This window comes from Rattus norvegicus, chromosome 7 (assembly GCF_036323735.1).
Source record: "Rattus norvegicus strain BN/NHsdMcwi chromosome 7, GRCr8, whole genome shotgun sequence".
NCBI classification, from domain to species: domain Eukaryota; kingdom Metazoa; phylum Chordata; class Mammalia; order Rodentia; family Muridae; genus Rattus; species Rattus norvegicus.
Genome location: NC_086025.1, coordinates 123,839,915 through 123,856,746, shown reverse-complemented (window position 1 = coordinate 123,856,746; position 16,832 = coordinate 123,839,915). Strand labels below are relative to the sequence as shown.

The 16,832-nt window shown below is 44.1% G+C and overlaps 1 pseudogene; it reads right to left on the bottom strand.

The window, feature by feature from the left end:
• Positions 1 to 13,339: 13,339 nt before the first annotated feature.
• Ptbp1-ps5 (polypyrimidine tract binding protein 1, pseudogene 5) lies at positions 13,340 to 15,126 on the bottom strand (annotated as a pseudogene).
• Between the last annotated feature and the right edge of the window lie 1,706 nt (positions 15,127 to 16,832).

Genomic DNA, 16,832 nt, shown 5'->3' with positions numbered 1-16,832 from the left:
CTTTCCACAACAGAAGGATCTATGAATGACATCAATGAAAGTGCCCCATCATCAAACCTAGGCCAGAGATGATGCAGTGAGAGCTCAAGGCAGCTCAAATTCCATGACTGGAAATTGTGACAGTTTGCCCTATGACATTAAAAGAAGCTTGGGTGTTGCATTTCAGTTCTCACAAGTTTGCTCACATTGTAGCTAACTGTGCTCATTCTATAAAGGAATGCTTCAATAACAATGTATCAGATTCTGTACAAAAGAAATACTTTTAAAGTAATTATTCCGATGGAATTAACATAATAAAATATTTAAAATGTATTATTACAGTAGTAAGGATGTGCCATGATCCTTAAATATACTTCTATTTATTCTTTGAGGATTACATGCTTACATACAATGTAAAGGAGGATGACAGGAACTGAGAAAACACAGAGGCAGTCGAAATGAAGTCATGCCAGGAGCAGCTACACAGCCAACAAATGAAACGAATTTCTAAAATTAGAGGAAATTGTGTTCTGACTTGTAAAAGACGTTCTTTTGGAGATGTTCTTGGAAACATCCAGTGTTTCCACCAGAGGGCAGTAATGCTCTCTCCGAGCTCTTTGTGGTTGATGACTATGCCTCAGAAGGATGAGCATTAAGAGAGTGGGTTGCCTCGACTGTAGACAATAGGTGACAGTAACAACAAGCTAACTTACTAGCATAACGTTATTATGCTAGTAACTTACCAGCATTTAGTAAATAGTGCTTAAATGCTGCATATTGCCTCGTTGAATATTTGCAACCTTTAAAGTATAGAGTCGATAAGGTACCAAGTGCCATATGAGACGCAGTGGCGGGACAAATGCACATTTCAAAGGCTTTTAAATTAAAAGTACAACTAGAATAACATAGGTGTTAGAATGCATGGAATTCAAAGCCAGAGAAGTGGCTCTGTGGGTAAAGGTGCTTTGCTACCTATCCCGATAACCCGAGTTTTAGTCCCTGTCTCCCATGGGTTGTCCTTTGAGCTTCACAATCATGCCATGGGTGTGTGTGTGTGTGTGTGTGTGTGTGTGTGTGTGTGTGTGTATTGAAAGGGAACATAAATTTTCAGCTCATATCCTTCATGCAACAGAGCGGATCTCTTGTCTTGACCACACAGACCTCTTATTCTGCGATTGCAGAATCTTTTTCATTGAAGACAGAAACTTCTGTGATATCAGGGGTGCACAAAGGTTATGGGCAGTCAGATCCTGTGGCAGGAAGCCAAAGAAATCGAATCTAGGCAGAGATGAAGCTGAACTGTGGTGAAGCCGGACTCACCTGGCTGGTTGGTCTGGGTAAGAATTGTCCCTCAGAATGCTGTACCAGGCGAGCTGTTTGGTCTTTTTGTACATCTCAGGCACACGTGGATAAGTTACCACAGGTAGGAATGGAAGAATTCTTGGAGTGCTCCAAATGGGTTTGTTTTTATTTGCACAGATAAACTTCATTTGGGAGTTTCATATAAAGTTGTAAGGGGGACTCCCTCAGCCATTCTGAGGGTCCCCTCCTCCAATGAAGTCATACTATGTTTCCTACAGAACAGGTTTGTCCTGTCATAATGGCACAGTTCCCTCGAATACATTATTGGAAGAATCACCCATGTTACCCCAGTGGCCAATTCACTGTGTGAATAGGGTGTGAGATGGGGAGCTGGGGATAGCATTGTGAAGCTGCAATGTTGGTGTCTTGGTCGGGGTCTCTATTCCTGCACAAAAACATCCTGACCAAGAAGCAAGGTGAGAGGAAAGGGTTTATTCAGCTTACACTTCCACATTGCTGCTCATCACCAAAGGAACTCAGGACTGGAACTCACACAGGGTAGGAAGTTGGAGGCAGGAGCTGATGCAGAGGCCATGGAGGGATGCTGCTTAATGGCTTGCTTCCCATGGCTTGCTCAGCCTGCTTTCTTATCGAACCTAGGACCACCGGCCTAGGGATGGCGCCACCCACAAGGGGCCCTCCTGCCTTGATCACTAACTGAGAAAATGCCTTACAGCTGGGTCTCATGGAGGCATTTCCTCAGCTGAGACTCCTTTCTCTGTGATAACTCCAACTTTGTCAGGTTGACACACAAAACCAGCCAGTACAATAAGGAAGCCAGATCTCAGATCTCATTCTAGTTTTCTAGTTTCCACTGTAAAATGCCCACCTGCAAACTGGCACTACACTATTGTGGATGTCTTTCTAATCATCCACATTAATGCAACACCAGTGCATACGGGAACACACGCAGTTCCTAGCTGCTATGAATTCTTTAGTGATACCATTTGCCATAGAAAACGTAATAGCAATCAGTCTGCCTTTCTCTCACCCCACTTCTCATATTTACCATTTTCTCTCTGTCTTGTGGTCATCTATGTCCCCAGTGTCCGATGATGACTTAGTCTGGAAATCAAGCCTGCCCCTGTTTCCCAGCTCTTATTATCTTCCCTTCAAAGTCAAATTCACATTTGTCTCTTTTCTGTTTAAGTTCTCTTCACCTGATTAGGCAGGAAGTGCTGGATACTGTTTCTTCTGGCTTGGGGAACCAGCAACTGAGGACAGGCTTAATGGAAGCTTTCACACACACCGTCAGGACAGAAGGCGAATGTGAGGCAAGTGAGACTAAGAGTTGGAGGGAAATGAGACCCATAGTTAGAGGACATTTGCATGATGCTCCAAGTCCGTCTCCACAAGAATCAACTGTTATACACAGTAGCAGGAATATGCTTGACGATTAGGGATAAGTATTCTCTGCCAACAAAATGAGCCGATTCAAGCCAAATTAAAGTATAAAAGCAGGTTTACTGGGGGTACAGCTCTCGGACAAGTTCGTCACCCACGCGGGAAGAGGACAGTAAAGATGTCATGCAGAGGGAGATGGAGGGAAGGGGAAGAGAAAGGCATGCACACAGAGAGAAGAGGCACAGAGATAGAGAGAGACAGAGAGATAGAGAGACAGAGACAGAGACAGAGAGAGACAGAGATAGAGAGACAGAGAGAGACAGAGAGACAGAGACAGACAGAGAGAGACAGAGATAGAGAGACAGAGAGAGACAGAGAGACAGAGACAGACAGAGAGACAGAGAGACAAAGAGACAGAGAGAGACAAAGAGATAGACAGAGACAGACAGAGAGACAGAGACAGACAGAGAGACAGAGACAGACAGAAGGACAAAGAGAGACAGAGACAGACTGAGACAGAGAGAGACAGAGACAGAGACAGAGGAGAGAACCAAATGTCGAGATTTATGTAGCATTTATATAGTAAGGAGATGGTGGGTGAAAGGAAGCCCAGTCCCTAGGTTGGAAAGTTCAGCATGGAGGGGTGGAGTATGCTAGCTGGGCCCTGTAACAGGTAGGGACTGAGGGATGCTGGGAGAACCTGCAGGCCAGGTCCCCTTTGGTATGTTAAACATGCACCTCAGACGCTTGTCCTGGCTCTGAAACCCAACAATTCCTATTTTACATTCCAGCATTGCCACTCACAGATGGGAGAACAGAAGTAGTGATCATTTCAGTAGTTTGATCATGTGATTAGGGTTTTCCTCCCTCCCTTTTAGACTCCTGACTCTGTCTATCCAGTCTTTAACACAGGTCCTTTGCCTGTCATGTCTCAGCTGAACTGTGCCTTGAAAGATAGATAGATAGATAGATAGATAGATAGATAGATAGATAGATAGATAGGAGAGAACTTGCTTCTGTTTATTTTTGTTCTTTAATTTTAAAAATTTTAACTTAATGTTTTCATTGATTATTTGAAAATTTTATGTAATGCACCCCATCCCATTCACTTCCCAGTTCCCCCAAGTCCACTCCTACCCATTTGACCTCCCCCAAAGAAAAGAAGGAAAACAGGGGGAAAAAAAGGAAAAAAACTCGAGTTTGTGTTGGCCCTACACTTATTGGAACATCATCAAACTTCTTTAATTGGCCAGCCCCTTAGAGATAACTGGTTGCTTGCCCTACCCCACACCCACCAGAAGCCCTCAACAGTGAAGAGGTACATGTATCCTTGTCGCAACTCTAGAGAGTTCTCTTCAACAGACTGTTTCTTTTGGGACTGTGGGGGAGAGAGATTGTCACAGAAGCCCTCTACATCTCCCCTTCTCAACTGTGAATCTGTAGTCGTCCATATCACAGCAAATGAAGCTTCCTTGCATGTTACAGTCGGCAGCAGCACAGATCACGGACTTCCGCATGCTGTCTGGCTAGAGCATGGGCCACAGCTTAGCTGTCGGCAGTTTCGCCATTCTCCCTTGTGCACCTGGCTCTGTTCCGCCATCTTTACTTCCAATTTCTTGAGTACCCTTTTAAAAGCATCTTCCCATGGACCTACCCTTCTTTGGTTTCTCCAGGGACCCTGTTGGCTCTGTAGACTCCTCCACTGCCACCACTTTGTCTCCCCCTGGAGCCTCCCTGGATCTCTCACGTTCCTCTGAGCTTCTCTGAGGGGTGGGTGCCGGCTTTGAGCACGGCCATGTTTCAGGTTTCCATCCTGGGTAGTGATGACTTGTTCCTGGATCTGGTTCTGCAGCTCCGGCTCTTCTACCCATTTCATTTAGTGTTGGGTGTGTGTATATGCCTTCAGAATTGACCATTTGGTATTGGATAATTAATTAGGAGTCGTATTCCAGGGAAAAACTAATTCTCTGTTTCTTAACAATCCTTAGTTGGTTGTAGTTCTCTGTCTTCGGGTGGAGCCCATGACATCGCCCTCTTCTAGTTTAGTATGTCTATGGGTGTTTGTCATTGTTTGTGACTTATTTAGATGGCACATGGTTCAGATGTTATAGGTGTAGCTTCCCTGTTGTTTTTAGGCACAGTCTCCTAGCAGATTTACTGGTCATCTGACTTTTACAGCCTATCTCCTGACTTTTCTGTGCTGTTCCCTGAGCCTAATGCTCTGGAGTTCTATTGTAGTGGTCTCTTCCTGCTGTACTCTTTCTTCGGTGATAAGTGACAGCTACACTTATCCGGGGGTACAAACATAAGTATTTAGAAGGTAGCTAGGAGTTATGCTTGTTGAGACCTGACCACCTAGCATAGCTGAAGCCATTTTGTTCCATGCCTGCCGGGTATTTCTTACTGTTGCTCTAATATACCTGCCAGTCATTGACACAGAAAAAAATAACTTGTCTCGGATCAGGGTCATGCTGATCACATACCCTGTTATGTTCTCTGTGTTATAAAGTTTTTAATCTTAAGAAATTCCATAGCTATAAGCTTCACATAGGACTCATCAAATTAAAGGTCAATATGAACTGTTATGTCTAAAATGGCTTTGGTCAGGGCTGACCACTGGGGCAATACTTCTGACACCTGCATATGAGCTCATTGTAGTTTTTGAAGTTTTAGCCTTTATAAGCTGACAGAGAACCCTGATCTGGGTCTGCCTCAGTCCCGAATTCTGAGCTACATCCATGAGCTTTAAGTCTTTAGATGTGTGTTCAATAAACCATCCCTGTCTGATGGAGATGGGTGTTCTTGTGGTTTGCGGGGCAACTGCTGAACTCCAACAATGCTGATCTAGGAAAGGGTAGTGGTAGGTTCTGCTCTAAGATCCATAACCTCACTAAGCCTGAGTAGTTGGCCAGGTTCTTAGTATCAGGAATGATTTCCCTCCTGCTGAACGGGCATACAGTCCAGGTAGACAGCTGTTGATTAGTGCCAACATGTGAGCACCACTCCTGCGTACTTAGGGTTAAGTACCCTTGTACTTAACCTTGTTACTTGCCATGTGGGTTACTGGTGTGGTTCATAGCCCTCATCTAGGCCTCAGGAGTTTTCAGGTCAATTCCAGCTCAAACTTTCCAAGTCCTTTGTATGAGAATGTGGTCTCTTCAGCAAGAGCGATTAAACCTTCAGCCTCTAGGAGGTAAACAAAGGCAACATCAGTAGCCTATATATTATTTTGGGAGTCTCTTGGAGAACCTGACCAACTTGAAAGATTTCTCATACCTGGTCCTGAGGCTTCTGATAAACAGTCTGTGACTCTTGGTGGATTGTCAGCATTGTCAGCTGAAGTGGCATAACTTCATTTATGTGATACGTATCACATAATAAACAGATCACATTACATAGGTCACATATCCATCCATCTATCATCTATCTATTATCTATCTATCATCTATCTATCATCTATCTATCACCTATGTATCTATGTATGTATCTATCTATATCTACCTATCATCTGCCTATCACCTATCTGTCTGTCTTTTATCTATCATGTATGTATGTGTGTATGTATGTATGTATCTGTGTCTCATCTGCCTATCTATCACCTACATATCTATGTATCTATTTATGTATCACTAAGTATGTATGTATGTATGTATTTATCTATCTGAGAATGCAATTCTTTGAGAGTTTTCAAACATCTTGAGTATTATTTGTCCTTCCTTCCTCCCTCTTCTATATTTTCTTCCCTTCTCCCTCCCCAGTTAAATGCCCCTCCCCACTCCATTCAAGCATTGAGGTTTCATAGCTGAGTGTCTCCTCCTCCGTCTTCTGCTGCTTCTGTTCACAACTGACTTCTCCTTATTAATATAAAATCTTAGTCAAACTTTGTCCTTGCTAGTCATCAGCGTTTCTGAATTCAGATGCAGAAAGGCTAATACTGAGTATTAAAGTTGCCTTCTAACATCAAAGCGCATTTGAAGAATTGTCACTGTGGCCTGGGGCCAGGTGGCAGGTCACTAGTTACTCTCAGTTGTAACACACCCTAAATTACAGGCTTACATATCAGTTAATCATTTTGGTCCGACGCCTTGACTCTGTCTGACTGACGTACAGCTTTCCGTCTCACTTCTGCGTCTCTGTATTCCTTCCGCTCCTCTGTACTCTCTTAACTGCTTTAGTGTGTGTGTTAGTGCAGTTGTCTGTTTTTCCTCCTGAAGGCCTTCTTTAATCTATATGATCTTCACGATTTAATTCTTTTCATACTTTTAAAGAAGGATGACCAAACAAGTGCTTAATGACACACATTCTAGGCTGAGAACACACGGCAATCTCAAGTTCATTATTTTTAATAAGCCCTGTAATTTGTATATTAGGTTCAAAGCACTATGCACGTGTGGGATCTCATGCTTGGAATGATGCATAAGAGATCATGCTTGCTCAGACCAGCATCTTATTCCTCTGAGATCATCAGCATTTGCAGGTTTTCCTGGGCATCGTCGCACGATCACCAGACACTTTCTTTTCCATGCCACAATGATCATTCGAAAACCTCACTTAGCTGGACGTTAGCGAAAAAGATCATCTAGATTTTAATTGGGTGTTCAGCAGCTCTGTGAGATTTTTATATAAAGACCTTGAAATCAGCAACTAAATGAAAAAAAAAAACGTGATAATTCCTCTGAAGGTTATTTTCAATTCCCAGTATAGCAGAAGTACAAATTGCCAGAATTAAAAACAAAACCCAAAAAAGACAACAGTCAGAGGAGAAAGTTTATAAAGTGAAATCCACAAATGGAACCCATTTAATTTGGTCGGTAAGTAAACCTGTGCCAAGCTGGTGGCTGGCTAGGCGCTGTGAATCTAGGCCTCACGGCGCTGGAGGATGGAGTGAACAAACCCAGTCCTGTGAGCAGGCACTTACTGTGCAGTACTAAATATCTCATACGTAGTGAGCATGAGGTGACTCCCCAAAAGGACACGTTGTGACCCCACTTAGGAGGGGAGAGGAGTAATTCACATAGGACTTTGTAGAGGGACAGGGGTCTCCAGTACTGATAAGGTAGAAACAAGAGCACTGACCCAAGAGAAGGGAGAGCATCAAAGCTTGGCAACTTGCAAAACCATTTGTTGTACTAGGCGTACAGAGTGAGAAGTGGGAGAGGCTCCTGGGCGGAAGCAGAAAGAAGGTGGGGTGTTGCAGGAGTATTTGATCATACTGCGAACCCCAAGATTTTGAACTAGCAAAACCTTGTAGTGTGACTCGACCCTAGCAAACACCTTTCACCCAAGAACTTTCTGTTTACTGTAAACAAGTAGTTTTACGGTGTGGTTCAGCCAGAGCATACACCTTCAACTCAAGAGCTAAATATAGTCGACTTTAGGTCCGGAGGCAAAGCAAGAAACCAGATGAGAGGGAGCAAACATAAGAAAACCCTGGAAAGAGAAAGGAGGGTCTTTGAGTTGAAGGATATTATACTGGCTGGTTTTGTGTGCCAACTTGACAGGAGCTGGAGTTGTCACAGAGAAAGGAGCCTCCCTTAAGGAAATGCCTTCATGAGATCCAGCTGTAAGGCATTTTCTCAATTAGTGATCAAGGGTGGGAGGGCCCACTGTGGGCGGTGCTATCCCTGGGCTGGTAGCCTTGGGTTCTATAAGAAAGCAAGCTGAGCAAGCCAGGGGAAGCAAGCCAGTAAGTAGCATCCCTCCATGGCCTCTGCATCAGCTCCTGCTTCCTGACCTGCTTGAGTTCCAGTCCTGACTTTCTTTGGTCATGAGCAGCAATGTGGAAGTGTAAGCTGAATAAACCCTTTCCTCCCCAACTTGCTTCTTGGTCATGATGTTTGTGTAGGAATAGAAACTCTGGCTAAGATAGGTATTTAAGACAGTGGGGAAAGGAACAGGAGCTTTTTCCCTTCTGGGACTTCTGTGGTCAGCTGGGTACTTTCTCTGCCTCTCTGAGCTAGTGGGATTTTACCTCAGCATTTGACTCCTGAGTCTTCATTGGTGAAACAGTATGGATTTTTGCTTAGAAAACAACAGTGGGGAGAGCTCCTGGTGGTACTACTGAGATAAGCTTATCCTTTAGGAAGTAGGAGGCTGAATAACCCACGAGGCATGACTTAGAAAACCCACTGTAGTGGTGGGTAGAAGAAAATGCCGAACAGAATGGGAGAAAGGAAGAGTAAGAATCCACTGGTACAGTCAGGAAGAGGGTGGATGGGGAGACCATATGGACAAAGACTAAAAGAATAGGAAGAAATATTTAAAAGATGGAATTGATTGGACTTGGAACCTCCTTAAACACAAGGAATGGAGGCAAGAGTAAGTTTAGATAAAATGTTAGGTTTCCGTCTAAGCTAATTGCATTCTTAACCATTCCCTCCTGACAGCAGGAGATGCAGAATATTACTGACTTGTGTATGTTTGCCTTCTCCAAATCCGTAGGAGGTCCTAACTCCCATCACAGCTGTATTGGAGGTGACACACACACATGCTCATATATGTGTACATAGCCTGTCACATGAGAGCACTGCAATCCACTGGTTTCCTGGACTGTGACAAACTCTCAATCTTCAAACCACTAGGTATCAAGTGGAAGTCCTCACAGTCCAGTGGACAGAGTGCCTGACCTGTGTAAAGCAAGGTTCCTTTCTGCAGCGTTTGACCCATCTGAAGAGAAGACAATCTCTCAAGTGGTGAAATATACTCAATCTGCAGAGATCTGAATTAAAGGTAAGCTTGACAGCCCTCAGGGAAATCCATTGTAACTGAAGCTTTCAAAATGATCCCATGTTAACATACCAATTCACCCACCCATTCAATAAATAATTAATATTAATGTATTTCAGGAGTTCTGTGCACATAGGGCATACGGCAGACAAGCCAGTCATTCTTGCATTCCCAAGACTGGAGGACAATAATATCATAAACATAATGTGAAAATGATTCATATACATTATCGGATGTAGAATCAGATGAATTGTCCCAGGGAAGAGAGGGAATAGAGGCTGAGTTAAGACACAGCCTGTGGTGTTTTGCATGAGGGTTACAGTCATCAAATCAGTTGTAACTGAGTAAAGCTGGGAACGTCGATCACTTACGGGAAATAAAAGGGGAAGAACCTGTTTAAATGGTTTCAGAAAGAATAGATATTGGAGACAATAAGTACTGAAGAAAACTGATAGCTGGAAGTGCAACCCAAGGCACAATGAGGCTGATACAGGAGGGAAGTGTGTAGTAGTGAGCAAAGGTAAGTATTAGCTAAGTTATGTGCAACAGACTCTCATGCAGAGAGAATGTGAAATAACTAAAACGCTCACATAACGCTGTTGACCAAGATGAGATCGGTCTGTGTAGAGCTGTGGAATTGAACCACCAGTGAGTAGGGCATGTAATGACCAAGAAAGGAACAGTGATGTGAATCTTTCTAGAAAATAGGCAGGGGCAATCTCTGAGGACATTGCACAGAGGAGGGTTGAATTATGAGCATCTTGGGATGCTTTACAACTGGCAATTACCTGATGCTGAGGCTCCTAAGTGTTTACTGTATTGTCTTTTCCTGACGCAGTAACTTTCCTGAATGTTGGGATTGTTCAGATGATTCCTCTGGGAAGAAAAACCTTTAAACCCACTCCCACCTCTTCCTCGGTGTTTTCAGAACCCCACTGAGATTTGCGTTTGATTTCTTTCTTTAAGAATATTGGTTTGTTTGTTTGTACTTTATTTTCTCTTTGTCTCTTGTTAACTCTTATTTCTAGGATGTAAATCTGGACCACTCAGTACCCTCGTCTTCAGACCTAGTATGAGTGTTTGCTATGGTTTGAACATAGTTTGCTCCCTGCCTGCTGCTGCGTCTAGGTGGGAGGTCATTGGGAGGTATTATAAAAGTAGAAACTCAACTATGAGCTGTAAATCAGTGATCTTAAGGAGACAACTGGGATTACTAGCTAAGGCCATCGGTGTAGAGACCAGTGGTGAGCACCAGTGGCTTCATTAGAAGAGATAAACACAGACACATTTCTGTGCAGATTCTGCCTTTTGCCATGTCCATTCCTTGAATCTACATGTGACTAAGGCAACAAGATGCCCAAGGAATGCATCTCTTTTCTTCATAACTTAGTTTGTAATACTGTGCCATTAGCAACAGAAAACAGACGAAGGCAATATCTACTCTCTGTGTGCTGTGAAAGAGTGTGGTTGGGGCTTTCATAGACGGAGAGTCTGTTCAGCTTATCAGAGTATCAGAATTCTGATACTCTACTGAACATGTCCAAGGGGACACCTATTGATGGAGTAAATGTATTTATGTATTTTTGCCTTCAGTGGATTTTTATCTGAAGCCCAAATAAGTCTTTGTTTAATTTCTGAGCTGACACGTATTGGTTCAAAATGTTAGAAGTTTCCCAAATGTTCAAAGTAATGACAGGTCGCTTCCTTCATCCTTTGGGTCAGTGCACATTTTCCTATCTGGGTGAGCAAGTATCTATCTTAAGGCTTATGTGAAATGCTTTTTAAATTAACACTGATTGCTGTCATACATTTTCTTTAGTTAATTTTATCCTACCTTTTTCCCCTTTTTGATTTTAATACAGCTTTCCTACTCAGAGTTCTATTTGACAACATTGGCTTAAAAAAAAAAGGAAGTCATATTTTCTTCTAGAAAGAAAAGAAAGAAATTTCTTTACATTGCCTTTGACACACCAGGAGAATCCCAGTATGAATTAAAAGCTATCTCAAAATTAGCATGTAATTTTCATTTCCTGAAGAAATAAATAAAAACTGGAAAAGTAAGGCTCAAAGGCATTATTTTGTAATTACAGAAAAAGAACTATCGGCAGTCTTTTAGAAAAAGGATTTTGTTCTTTAAGCAAAGAAGAAACTAAGAAAAAGGCCCACTAAATTTTATCTTCAAACATCTTGAGGTAAATGGGAGTTATTTTTGTTTTCAAAATTTCTATTTCTGGTTTTTTTCCTAAGGAGTTGAAAACAACAGACAGTCAAAAATTCTTAACTCTTCTCTGATTTCATGTTAGAATTTTAAGAATCAGGGATTGGGGTTGATTAGTATTTCTTTCTCCTTTTATAAGAAAAAGAGAAGACGGGAGGGAGAGGAAAGAAGAGGGAGAAGAGGGAAGAGAAAGGAGGAAGAAATAGACTAAGACTGCTATGTTCCCTCCTTTGTAGATGTTTTGTAGCTCCGGGTGTTTTCTGGTATCTTATGGATTGCTTGTGAAAGAAGAAATGTTCCCTCAAGGTTGGTAACACTGAAGAGCAGGTTGAAGAGGACAGACAACCCACAAGTGAGTTTTAGCTTGGTGCTAACATATTTAATGGCTTATATCTTGAAGGATCTTAGAGATCCATGTACTACTTCACAGACTCTAATTCTGCTGACCACTTACCTTTCTACTTACTAGCTCGAAAATCAGTACTGGTTTCACCAGCCCCAACATCAGAATTCAAGACTGACTGATTACAGCACATGTATTAAATATGGCCTCAACATACATCCTTGAGGTTTTGGAGAATTGCCATTGAAGGCTTATATTTTTCTTCTAGTCTTTTTCTTCCTTCTTTCTTTCTTTCTTTCTTTCTTAATTTCTTTCTTTCTTTCTCTTTCTTTTCTTTTTTTCTGTTTCTTTTTTGGCAAGACACCGGTGTTTATTGATTCCAGGTCCAGTCTGGCCTATGGCTCAGAATGAAAGGCTCAGGGAAGGCAAGATTATAAAACTCCCCCACACCCACAATACACCATCAGGGATGGGGTAGATGTGGCCAGGGCTGGCCCTAGAACAATACCTAGACTGTAGTCATTACCAAAATATGCATCTGTCACCATACAAAATGCTGCACTGCCTCAGCCCCACAGGTATAAAATCATAAATATTTTCACTCTTCCAGGACTTTTACAGAACCGAGGTGCAGGGAACCCGTCCCATAGAAACAGGCTAGGATGGAGGTGGGTGTCTGGGAGGGACATTAAGGCCTAGAGGTCAGCCCCTCAACTGGGCATAGTAAGGGGTGAGCAGAAAGCAAAACTTTGGTCCAAAATTTGAAGTAGAAACCCACAAGTCTCAGAGCTTTTTCTCCCGCCCTGGCCTGGGCCCATCTGCAAGTTGGTCACTGGAGGGAAGGAGTGCAGGGGACAGAGAAGCCTAGAGTACACACATACTATAAAAAGTTACTTAAAAGCTATATCTCTTGCATATAAATGGAAAAGACTCGGGTGTTTGGTCAAGTGGAAAGATTGCTAGGCACAGGTGTCTGTGACGACACGGAGTAGAATGCAAATGTCACACGAGGCTCGGCAGCTGAGGACAGCCTGGGCCTTCTGGGCTGGCCAGGGACATGGGAGAATCATGTTACCTAATTATAAGGGTGTAGGGGAGTGCCCCAGCTCTTACACAGCATTGGGGAGCCTATGTGTACGCCACCTGGCTCACCTGCGGGTCTAGAGATAACTGGTGGTTTTAGAGATTGTGGCCGACCGTGAGGCATGCCGATTTTGTAAGGCACAGAAAGTGCCTGTGTTCAGGGCACCACTGTGGCCTCACGCCTGAGCCCCTCAAGGCATGGTGCCAGGACTGGGCCTCTGTTCCAAGCCATTTCCTGCCACGGCAAAGTGGGCTAGATTTAATTTAAAGCAAGCAAACAAACAAACAGGTAAACTGATCTCTCTTAAAAAAAATAAAATCGCTGGTCTGTAAGTTCACTTCAGCTGCTTTTTAAAGTGGCTTTTCTGGAATGGTGGAAGCTGTCGCAAACCCACAGGCACCTAGATGGAGGACTTGAAAAAGGACCCTCGCAGGTGCTGTTCTCGCCCAGGTCATCAGCGCCTGCACCGCCTCCTCCACAGAGCCCATCTGGATTATGCCATCTTGCGGACCTTCTGGAAGAACTTGAAGCCTTTGAACGCACCAGCATTGCCGGAGAAGAGGCTCTTGAAGTTATCCTCTGATGCAGAGGGCGGGATGTTGGAGAGGTGCGGGGTAGCTGAGCATGGAAAGATGTTCAGAAAGTACTTGGAGCCTGGTTTCTTGAAGCAGTGCAGCGGTGAGTCCTTGGTCAGTCCCTGGTCCCCCTGTCCCTCACAAGGCAGCTGCACACTAATGCTTTGACAGTGTGATGCGCACCGACTTCCCATGTAGCTTGTGCCTGTTTCAGTGGCTTATGGCCAGCTGGGCCTGGCTGCCACCGCCATCTGCACAAGCGAGTTCTCCTCCTTACTGAACAGGATCTTCGACCATCGCACATCAACGTAGACGCTGAAGAGAATAAAGAGGCTTTGGAGTGTGACTCTCTCAGGGTTCAGGTTGTTGACCAAAAGGATGGAATTCCCAGCACCTGTCAGTCCTGGGATGGCAATGCGTCCAGCTGCAGTAGCAGCAGCAGCAGAGGGTATGGCCGGGGGGAACGGAGAGGGGGATCATAGGGGGTGGAGTGGAGGAGCAGGGTTCCATGGACATTAGGAACAGAGGGATGGCAAAGGTGGGAGGGAACCGGGCTCCTGCATACTGAGAGACTGACATTATGCTGAGTGTACCAAAGACTGCTGCCATGGTCTGGTCCACTGAAGGCTGGCTGTCTCCAGAGGGCAGGCCAGGTTGCCTGTAATCTCTGCTCTTGTCGTTGTTGTATTTGACGTTGAGACTGGTGAGCTTGGAGAAGTCGATGTGCAGTGTCAGCAGGCACTGTAGATGTTCTGGCCATCCAGGGACAGCTTAGCATGCTGGGTGCTCACAGGGCCAGCATCCTGCAGCAGCGCCTGGAACTGGTTGTTCTTGGTGAACATGATGAGCTTCAGGATTGTGCCAAATTTAGAGAAGATCTGGTGCAGCACGTCTAGAGTCACTGGGTAGAAGAGGTTTTCCACGATGATCCTGAGCACTGAACTCTGGCCTGCCATTACCATTTTTGCATCCACGGCAGCAGTGGAGGCTGCCGAGGCCAGGTTTCCTGACTGTATGGAGTTCACCGCCTGCAGGGCTGCCTGGACACGTGCCTGGTTGGGCGAGCTGTGGGTTTTGAGCTCCTCGTGGTTGGAGAACTAGATGTACGTGGGCTGTCTACAAAGCACTGGCTCCACCGATGTTTAGTAGTTAACCACAGTGTTAGCATCCTCCTCCTCTGTGTTCATTTCAGTGAAGGCCTGGTTCTTCCCCTTCAGCATAAGGAGGTTGGTAACTTTCCCAAAGGGCAGCCCCAAAGAGATGACCTCACCCTCAGTGACATCACTAGGCAGCTTGCAGACATGGATGTCTCTAGAAGGAACTCCTATGCTCCTGTGGTCACCTTTGAACTTCTTGCTATCATTTCCATTGGCTGCTGAGGCCGAGCTGCTCATGATGAAGCGGGCCGTTGCTGACACATGTGGAGAAGAGCTCGTTGGATCTGTTTTGTACCATCTGTGTCTGGGACAATGCCGTCCATGGCACACAGAGGAGACCAGAAGGGAATGGAGCGGAGGCTCAGGAATAGCAGAAACCAACCGAACAGCTCCGAGTTATAGACTGGCTTATATTTTTCAAAACCTACTTTAATAAGTGTACTTAAAAGCTTTAGCCTCCCCTTCTAGCCCACCACCCACCAGAGGCAGTGGAGAAGAAAAGTTAATAGGGCAAAGGAAGATGTGGACCTGTTTAGAAATAGCTCTTTGGGCTGAATCCAATCTGCCTTGTTAGGATGTAGCAGTTCAGTTTACAGGAATCAGCGGTAGTAGCTCGAGCCTCTCACAAACACAGTTCCCGAATTAGCAGCAGCAGTTAGATCCAGAAGAAGCCAAGAGAGGCTCTGCCAGTCAGCCTGTGTCTGCAGAAGCAGGAAAGAAGCTGCCGGAACACCACCAGAAGTTCTTTGACACCTTTCTCTCTACTAAAGCACGACAAACGATGATCACCAAAGAGCGGCAAGGTGAACCAATGCCACGCAGCGCCGTCCACCGTCTGTTGGGTTATATTTATAGTCTTTTCAAGCATCATGTGTTCTCACAAGCATCTGCTCTAGCAAAACATCACGTGCCCCTTTTTCCCATCTTGTGTCTATTGTCAGCAAACATCCTTCCACATGTCTGCCTTAGCAAAAACATCCTTTCATAAGACAGTTTCCAAAAAATGTCACATGACACAAGTAAGTCTCAAAAGACACCAGAAATTCCTACTTCACCCCACAGTTAAGATTATGGCCAATAAACACCATTATCAGTCTTACAAACCAAGCAGTATCAGTTGAGAACTGTACACCAAGCCTCGATTTTACTTAACGGAGAAGCTGCTGAAGTTAATGTAAAATATAGAACTTAGAAAATTCACACTCTGGAAACAACCCATTCCCACTTGGATTCCCACTTGGGTCCAAGCAGACACAAAGTCTTCAGGAGGCTCTGGGTCTTCGGTAATCAGGCTGGTGATTTGAATTTCAGAACACCTGGGCATCTCACTCGGCGACTTATAAAATCATTGTGGAAAGAGCTTGGGGTTTATTCATAAATAAAAGGTAATGATATGGTTTGTTTCATTTCTCATAACGAACTCCTAGAAGTTAAGAAGTTGCTGTCTTTGTTTCTTTACATCGAAGCACAAAGAACGTTTCTGCTTTCGGCAAATGTATACAATGAGTTAAGCCAAGTTCAGAGGGCATGAGGGGAATGTTCAGGGCATAGGTGGGCCACCACGTTACTCCTCAGCCAATAATCATTTTAACCTTTTAAAATATGAGAATTTGATCCTTGTATATTTGAAATTTATATACCTAAGAGATTATGAACTTAAATAACAGCCAAAAGGGATATGTAGCCTTAGATTTTTTTTCTTTTTTTCAGAGCTGGGGACTGAACCCAGGGCCTTGCCCTTGCTAGGCAAATGCTCTACCACTGAGCTAAATCCCCAACCCCCTAGCCTTAGATTTTTTTAAACCTACTTTTAATAAGGTCTCCCAAATTCTTCAACCACCCTTCTAGCCCACGATTCAAAGGAAGGAAAGAAAGGATGGTAAATAGGTCAAGGGCATTTGGACCTGTTTAAAAATAGTTCCTTGGGGGAGATTCTAGTCTCTGTCAGGACGCCAGCAGTCCAGTTTAGTAGTGACAGGATACCAAACACGAATCAGCAGCAGTGGCATGATCTAGGAGACACTGCCAGGCCTCTGCCAAATGG